Source organism: Corvus brachyrhynchos, unplaced genomic scaffold (assembly GCF_000691975.1).
Source record: "Corvus brachyrhynchos isolate BGI_N302 unplaced genomic scaffold, ASM69197v1 scaffold80, whole genome shotgun sequence".
In the NCBI taxonomy this organism is placed as follows: Eukaryota; Metazoa; Chordata; class Aves; order Passeriformes; family Corvidae; genus Corvus; species Corvus brachyrhynchos.
Window position 1 is genome coordinate 8,023,076 of NW_008236769.1, and position 6,953 is coordinate 8,030,028.

General features: G+C 37.1%; 1 protein-coding gene across 8 annotated transcripts in view; it reads right to left on the minus strand.

Annotated features, from left to right (window-relative positions):
* The window catches only part of JAKMIP1 (janus kinase and microtubule interacting protein 1), a 231,060-nt gene extending 224,115 nt beyond the window's left edge, over positions 1-6,945 (minus strand). For 6 of the 8 annotated variants that reach the window (XM_017727656.1, XM_017727661.1, XM_017727653.1 and 3 more), the window contains exon 1: positions 6,757-6,945. The gene's annotated coding sequence lies outside the window, so the exon portion shown is untranslated. The remainder of the gene's footprint in view (positions 1-6,756) is intronic. The other 2 variants (XM_017727658.1, XM_017727655.1) reach the window with 1 other exon arrangement.
* Positions 6,946-6,953: the final 8 nt, after the last annotated feature.

Consider the following 6,953-nt stretch of genomic DNA (forward strand, 5'->3'; position numbering starts at 1 on the left):
TGTGCAAAACCTAGAGTCCAAAAGAGCAAACATGCAGTATATATTGGGGAGGGGGGGGAGGGAGGGGGTTCCGCAGATTAGAATTATCATTCTTGAAAATCATGATATTTACGGCTCTGCTTTACTGATTTTGCATTGACAGATCTAAATCTTAAGAAATGCATTGTATTAATCAGCTCAAGTGATCAGGGAACACATCCCTCTAAAGGTTTTAGATATTCCTTTGCTTTGCGTGAGGAAATAGCAAATAGTAAATAACTGGAATCCTGTGTTGCTTTTGTGCTGTTTGAAGGATTAGCCTCTCTCAGTTCTTGGACAATATATATATTAAGTACACTAAGTGCTGTGATTAGAGCTTAAACACTGTTTAAATCAGACGTATCTCCAACACATCCCCTCCTAAAGCATAATTTATCATTATTATGCAATTATGTTAAAAGTGCGAGTATGCAGGAATCTTCTATTTTACCCAGTTCATCAGATATGCTGTCTCCACAAACAGATTTATCTGTATATTAATTCTTGGAGTATTTTCTGAGTGCACATTTATGAATGCACACAAAATTCTCAGCATTTAAATTTTTAGTACTAAAAACCACAGCTTTTTTACCCAATATCTACATTCCTAATAGCTCACTAAAAAGACAGACTAAATCTAGCTCAGATATACCTAACCATGGCTATGGTCATGGTTCCCTTCTCTGATGAAGAAGTAGGCATCTACTTTCTAGACTACATGTCATCTAGGAAAGGTTGAGGTGAAAAAGATGGAGAAAAAAAGTTGGAAAAAACCTAAAAATATTTCAGGTTTTCTTACACAATGGACAGTAGCAAAAAAAAAAATCTGCAAACAATAATATATATATATATATATATATATAATATATTTGTTATTGACATAAAGGCAAGGTTGGTACAATCAGCTGAATGCAGGAAACCTTTGGGTTTTTACTGCAAGAGGTAGTAATAGCCCCAACCTCCTGGCTGGTTGAATGTAGAATCTAAAAAATTCTGAGAAATTTCAGCATATGATGGCAATCTATTAAAAAAAATCCAAACAAAGCCAGACAAAACCCAAAATAAACAAAAAACCCACCACCAAACCAAACTAGAAAACGTTAATAAAGGGATATCATGAGCTGTCAGGAACAAAATAGTCCAAAAGATTCACTTTTCAAAGTGACTCATTGCAAAGAACATGAGTTCATGCCATTCACCAATGAAACTTGATTAAAAATACAAAAAAGGCTCATCTAACCTTCACAATCAAGCATATACATCTTGAGTTCTGGAGCAGGAGGTTTATCTTCAAGACTTCAACCATTTTACACATGCAGTTTGAAATTAGCCAACAAATGCAAAAATTAGTCATAGGGGACTGAGAGACAGCAGAAGCATTTAAGGCTCATTTCCGTAGGAAGCAAGGCCACAGCAAATGTAATTAAAGTTTTTAGTAAGACTTTGCTATTTTACTAAAAACCTCAGAATTACCAGAACAGGCCATAAGTGTTGGGGCACAGCATCCCATCCTCCCTCCCATCCTACGTGGTAGAGGCCAAAGCCTCACGCAGAAGCTAATAGGGTGATTATCTTGAGAAGGATTATGCTGCACAGAGAAGCTGAAGTCTGCCTTTGTGAGAATTAAGTCCATCATCCTTAGTGGTCAGCTGAATTATTTTCTTCTGCCATAGTGCAGATAGATTATCATGTGGTCTTCCTTAAAATGAGTGAAACTCAAAGAACATCGATATAAGAAGGTGGAATAAAATGTATTTGCAGATCTTCCTTTTTGGATTAAGAAATAGGGAGTCCAGAAAAGGATACAAGAGGAAAAGTAATTAATTCTTTTATAAGAAATAAAAGTCTGCCACACTAAATTAGTGGAGTATGGTTATAATACAGTCTATACCTAACAAGCTTAGCAATGAACGAGACATGATCTGTTCTACAGGAAATGCCAAGATGCGACTCAAGTAGATCAACATAAGGTAAAAACATTGTGAAAGTGGTGCTTTACACCTTGATATGGAAAAAAAAGGTCTATTCTTGGGGTTTCATTTCTCATTTCTAAGCAATTTAGAGAAGGAGCACCTCCCAACACACTCTCTCCATCCTGACAGGGACAAACATCCAGAGAGTGCAGAAAGAACTATATGAAGCAGTTACTCCAAAATCAGAGAAGTACTTGCAGCTTAGAGACTCAAACAAAATGAGAACCACTGTCTCACAAAGTAAAACCTTCACCCTAGCAACATGTCCTGATTAGACTCAGGGTAGACATGCATCACATCACCGCAAGTATTTACAAACGTGGATAATAAGCTTGTTCAGAGAATTAGCAGCCACAAGAAAACAAGGCTTGTACCTTTGGGTAGCAGCTCAAATGCCAGCTAGTGAGAAGAAATGCAGAACATTGGACACTTTTTTGCATAAACAGAAGCATTACAGAGCAGTAAATAAACAGCTACCAGATGCTGGATACTGCACTAGATAGAAAATAGAAAAAGAAAATGAAATCTCAGCCTCATAATCACTGACATTTTGGAAAGCCTTACTAAAATAGTCTACTTCAGTTAGATAAGATAGATGTTCCTTGTTCTGACTGTTGAAGAAGAGGAATAAGGTAATTTTGGAAGAATCCATGGAAGATTATTCTGCAGTGGCTCACTCTTACTCCTTCCATACAAACAATAATAATAATAACAATAATAGCACATCAGTTTCAATTACACCAACTTACCACTTGGCTCACGTCATCTTAAAATAAATAGATAATGTTAGGATTAGATTTTAGTGTGTTATACTCACAGGGGAAAATAAAAAAAAAATCACCTCCTCCCCCGCACAGCAGTTGAATCAATCAGATATGCAGACAGTGTCCATAATGAAGGCTGACAACTATGTTGACCACAGCCAAAGGGACACCATTTTTTGAGGTTCCACCCAGGAAGCCAAGCATTTCATCTGTGGCACATGCTGAGCATCAGTGCTAAATCAAAAGTGAAACTACAAAATGCAGCTATGTGACTCTGCTGACACTTCCTTCCTGGATGGAATGGTAAGATCTATCGCAAAAGCAACTAAAAGCTTTCAGTAGTAATGTCTTGTCAAAGACAATTGAAATGGAGGACAACTGTCAGTTATCCAAGAGGATGAAAGTTCAATTTAAATTGCACTAGGAAATACAAAAAAAAAGTACTTTCTGAAACAGCTCTCATTTCCCTTACTGTCATGGTAGGGGGCTAAAAAATGGGCAACATGGCGTTAAGATGGACTAAAAGTGAGAAGAAAACTGAACAGAAACTTCAAAGAGTTAGGAGAGATATCTTGATCCTCCTACAGTTGTGGCTACGCTAAGCATTTAGTAGAGAACAAGTAAGCAACACATGAACACATACTCATAATATAAATAGCTCCTCTCTTAATTTTACACTGATTACAGAATTCCAACTTGCAGATTAAATATATAGGTTTTTAAAAACATCTGCAAGATACAAATGAACTAATATTTACATCAAAGTTCTCTTATTATCAGAACAAAACAAGGATGTCCTTCATCCATCTTCCACTAAAAACAAAGTAAAGCCAAAGCAAACCAATGTTGACTGTTTGAAGACGACATAACTACTACAAAAAAGTCTGTTCACTATTTCTAAACATTTCACCATTTAAGTGATTTTTCCTTCACTTTCAGACTTTCACCTCCAGAAGCTGGTTTTAGTTTATTGGGTTATTCAGCATGTTAACAGGACAGCACCAAAACAATTGCATGTGTATGTATGTTTATATTTTTATAAAATCTGCATTAGGCAGCCCTCTCTTAAAACCAAGGATATAAAGATAAATTCGAAATTGCCATTGACACATAATTTCCCATCGTGGACAAAATACAGAGTGACTACAAGTTTCCGTGCCTAACAGAACAAAAATAAAATAACAAAATTCCCACTGTATTCCTCACTGTATCAAGCACCTTATCTATTCCTGTCTAACTTAACAGCTCCAGGTGGGAGCTTCCCAAATACATCTGGCTCTTCATATGCATTTATGCATGTGTTTGAGAGCCTATATGGTAAAGAAAGAGTGCATCAAATCCAAAGGTATCTGTGGAATTAAATGCCAGATCTATGAGCTTGGACTGTGTTGAGAGGAAAAGGGGAAGACCTCACCTACCACAGCACATGCAGAAGCTTCTCTTCAGCTGCCATTCTTATTAGACAAACAAAGAGATGAAATACTGCAAGTAAGGAAGCAACCAACCGAGTTTTAGTGATCTCTAAGAAAGGCCCACAAAAGCATTCCATCTGCCAAAGAAAAAGTTGCATGATTTACAACAATGTGCAAAGGATGGAAGTATCATGGAGAAAGAATGAATGAAAAATAAGTTTGAACTACATTGTGGTTCCATTTTGCCCCACTGACAATGAATCTATACCACCTATATTGAATTATTATAGATTTTTCCCTATTATGGAAGTTAGAGCTGATAAAGGTTGATATTTTAAAAAAACTTAGCAAAAATTAAACAGAAGTAACAAAATTTGCATACAAGAGTAAAACTTCCCAAGATGGAAAAAACCCACTTTTTTGAATCATTAACTCAAGATATTCTATTGTATCATGTGAATAAACTATGAAACAACGACCATGAAACTGATTTTCCTTACTAATGCTGAGTAACATTGCAATAAGTACCCTAAATCAGCAATTGTTCTAAATATGGAACTTTTTTTTTTTAAATGAGAAACAAAAGAGATGGAATGCATTTGTGCGTATCAGTACACAAAGCTGCAATTAAGGCTGACTATTGTGCCTTCAAAATGATGTAGAACAGAGTTAATGAAAGTTGAAAGAAAAAAATCAGGATTACAGATAAGGACATGAGGAAGGGTTTGATGTTTTATTTGCTTTATGGCAGAGCAACTTTGGTTCAAAATTAATAAACAGAGATGCAATAATCAGTGGTACCTGTCCATATATCCTCTTAGACAGAGGCAGGATGCAACCAACCTTGCTTCTATACAAAGGGGCAATCCAACCTCACATTCTTCGGTATTTTCTGTTCCCTGACACGTATTTATGCCAGCTTCATCTGGTCTTGCACTATCCAGAAATACAGGCCAGGCCCATTTCTTTCTTCATATACTTGCTACTCCTACGTCTCCCATCTCCTCTATGATAATCTAACCAAAATGTTCTACAAGAAAAAAAAAATCTATACATGAAAGTAACTATAAACATTTGCATACTGACAAATAATACTTACAGGCAGAAACTGACAGCAAAGCTGGGATAAACTGCAACAAAGATGGTGCTGTGGACATAAATGTACTAACTATGGAAAACAAAACATGAGCTTGAATGAGATGGACCTCTAAGAGAAAAATCTTAAGCAACCTCTCCTCCATCACTGTGTACTGCGATTAACATTTTAACAGAGCACATCTCTTTCAATTCAAGCCTCATTTATGCCTCACATATGCTTCAACACATGGCCTCTTTTGAGGATATTTCCAGCTCTTGCATTCCCGTAACAACAATCTAAGACACAAAAGGAGCATGCATTTAAGTGGAGAGTGAGCGTTGCTCAGAGCATTTCCAAAAAGCAAATGGAAATAAAAAGCCTTAATCTACATGCAGAGAACTTAAATATGTTAGGCAAATCTCTACACCAATGGCCTTTTGCAGTACTTGTGTAAGTCTGCTACTTACTATAGCAGACAAGCTCCAGTGCCTCAGTGAAGGAGTCCTAGGCCTGGCCTCCTTGAAGTTGCAGAGCACCTCTGTCCTTCTGTTTAAATCTCCAATGTATCTATTCACTTTGTATTAACAACCTAACTGTGCACCAATCCACAAACAAAAACCTCAAACCTCAAAACAGCCCACACTACTTCAGGTGCAAGAAACAAAGTCATCCCAGTGGACCAAGAAGTACAAACAGAGCAGAGACTGAAAACAAATGTTCTAAGCCCTACAGAGTATCCCAGCTTCTGTATCGCAGTAACTAATTTTAGCATTATTAACAGTAAGGCACGTGTTTTTTCAATGCAGAACAAAAACACCATCTCAAAAGATAATTAAGGCAGAATTTAAAAGTCTTTAGAAAAACCTTCCTGCCTAAATGCATCATGAATTTGTGTGTCTTACAATCACAAAACATTTATTTTCAGGAGGTTTTGGAAAACCAACACAAAGATATTCACCCCTTGCCATATAAAACCTGAAACTGAAGCTGGCATCTCACAGAGATGAAACACAGCAGACCCTAATAAGCATTACAGAATTCTACTCCTGCATAAATACATAGGCACATCACGCTTGCTGTCAGTGAGACCAGCCATGTAAGAAGAGACACTACTGTGTCTACATGACGGGTTCTAAGCATAGAGCAGGGATCTCAAGGAGCAAAAGGAGTCTCTGAATGAAGCGGGTCTCAGTTCCTCCCCCCTTACAAAATTTGCTAGGATTTCTTTTCTTTCTTCCTCTAATAATTCTATTAATTTTAAAATAAATAAATACCATCAGTTAAAATTAACATCATTTCTTAGGATTGTCTGATTAGGCACTGTGGTGCACGGAAATCATCAGTCAGGCTAGTAAAAATAGAAATAACTAACAAAAATAATTCTTGCTTGTTAGTCAAGCCTGTGTTCACTCCATCCTCCCCTAATTCAGAGATTCTGTAAATCTGCAGTGACTTGCAGGCCTAGCCACTGCTTTAAGGGCTGATGGAAAGAACTTTTTTTAAAATCTCACCCATTCACTAGAACAAACCAGTCTTGATGGGGAACCAAGAGAGGAAGATTACAGTGTGCAGATACTCCTCTCATCCAGCCCCCTGGAGTGATCTGTTCTGTAGTGTTGCCATAGAAAATGGAAAGGAAGCCTCCAATTAGGGACGAGGTCACATTTAAGCAGAGATATTATGTAAATAACAGCCAGCCAGCACTCTG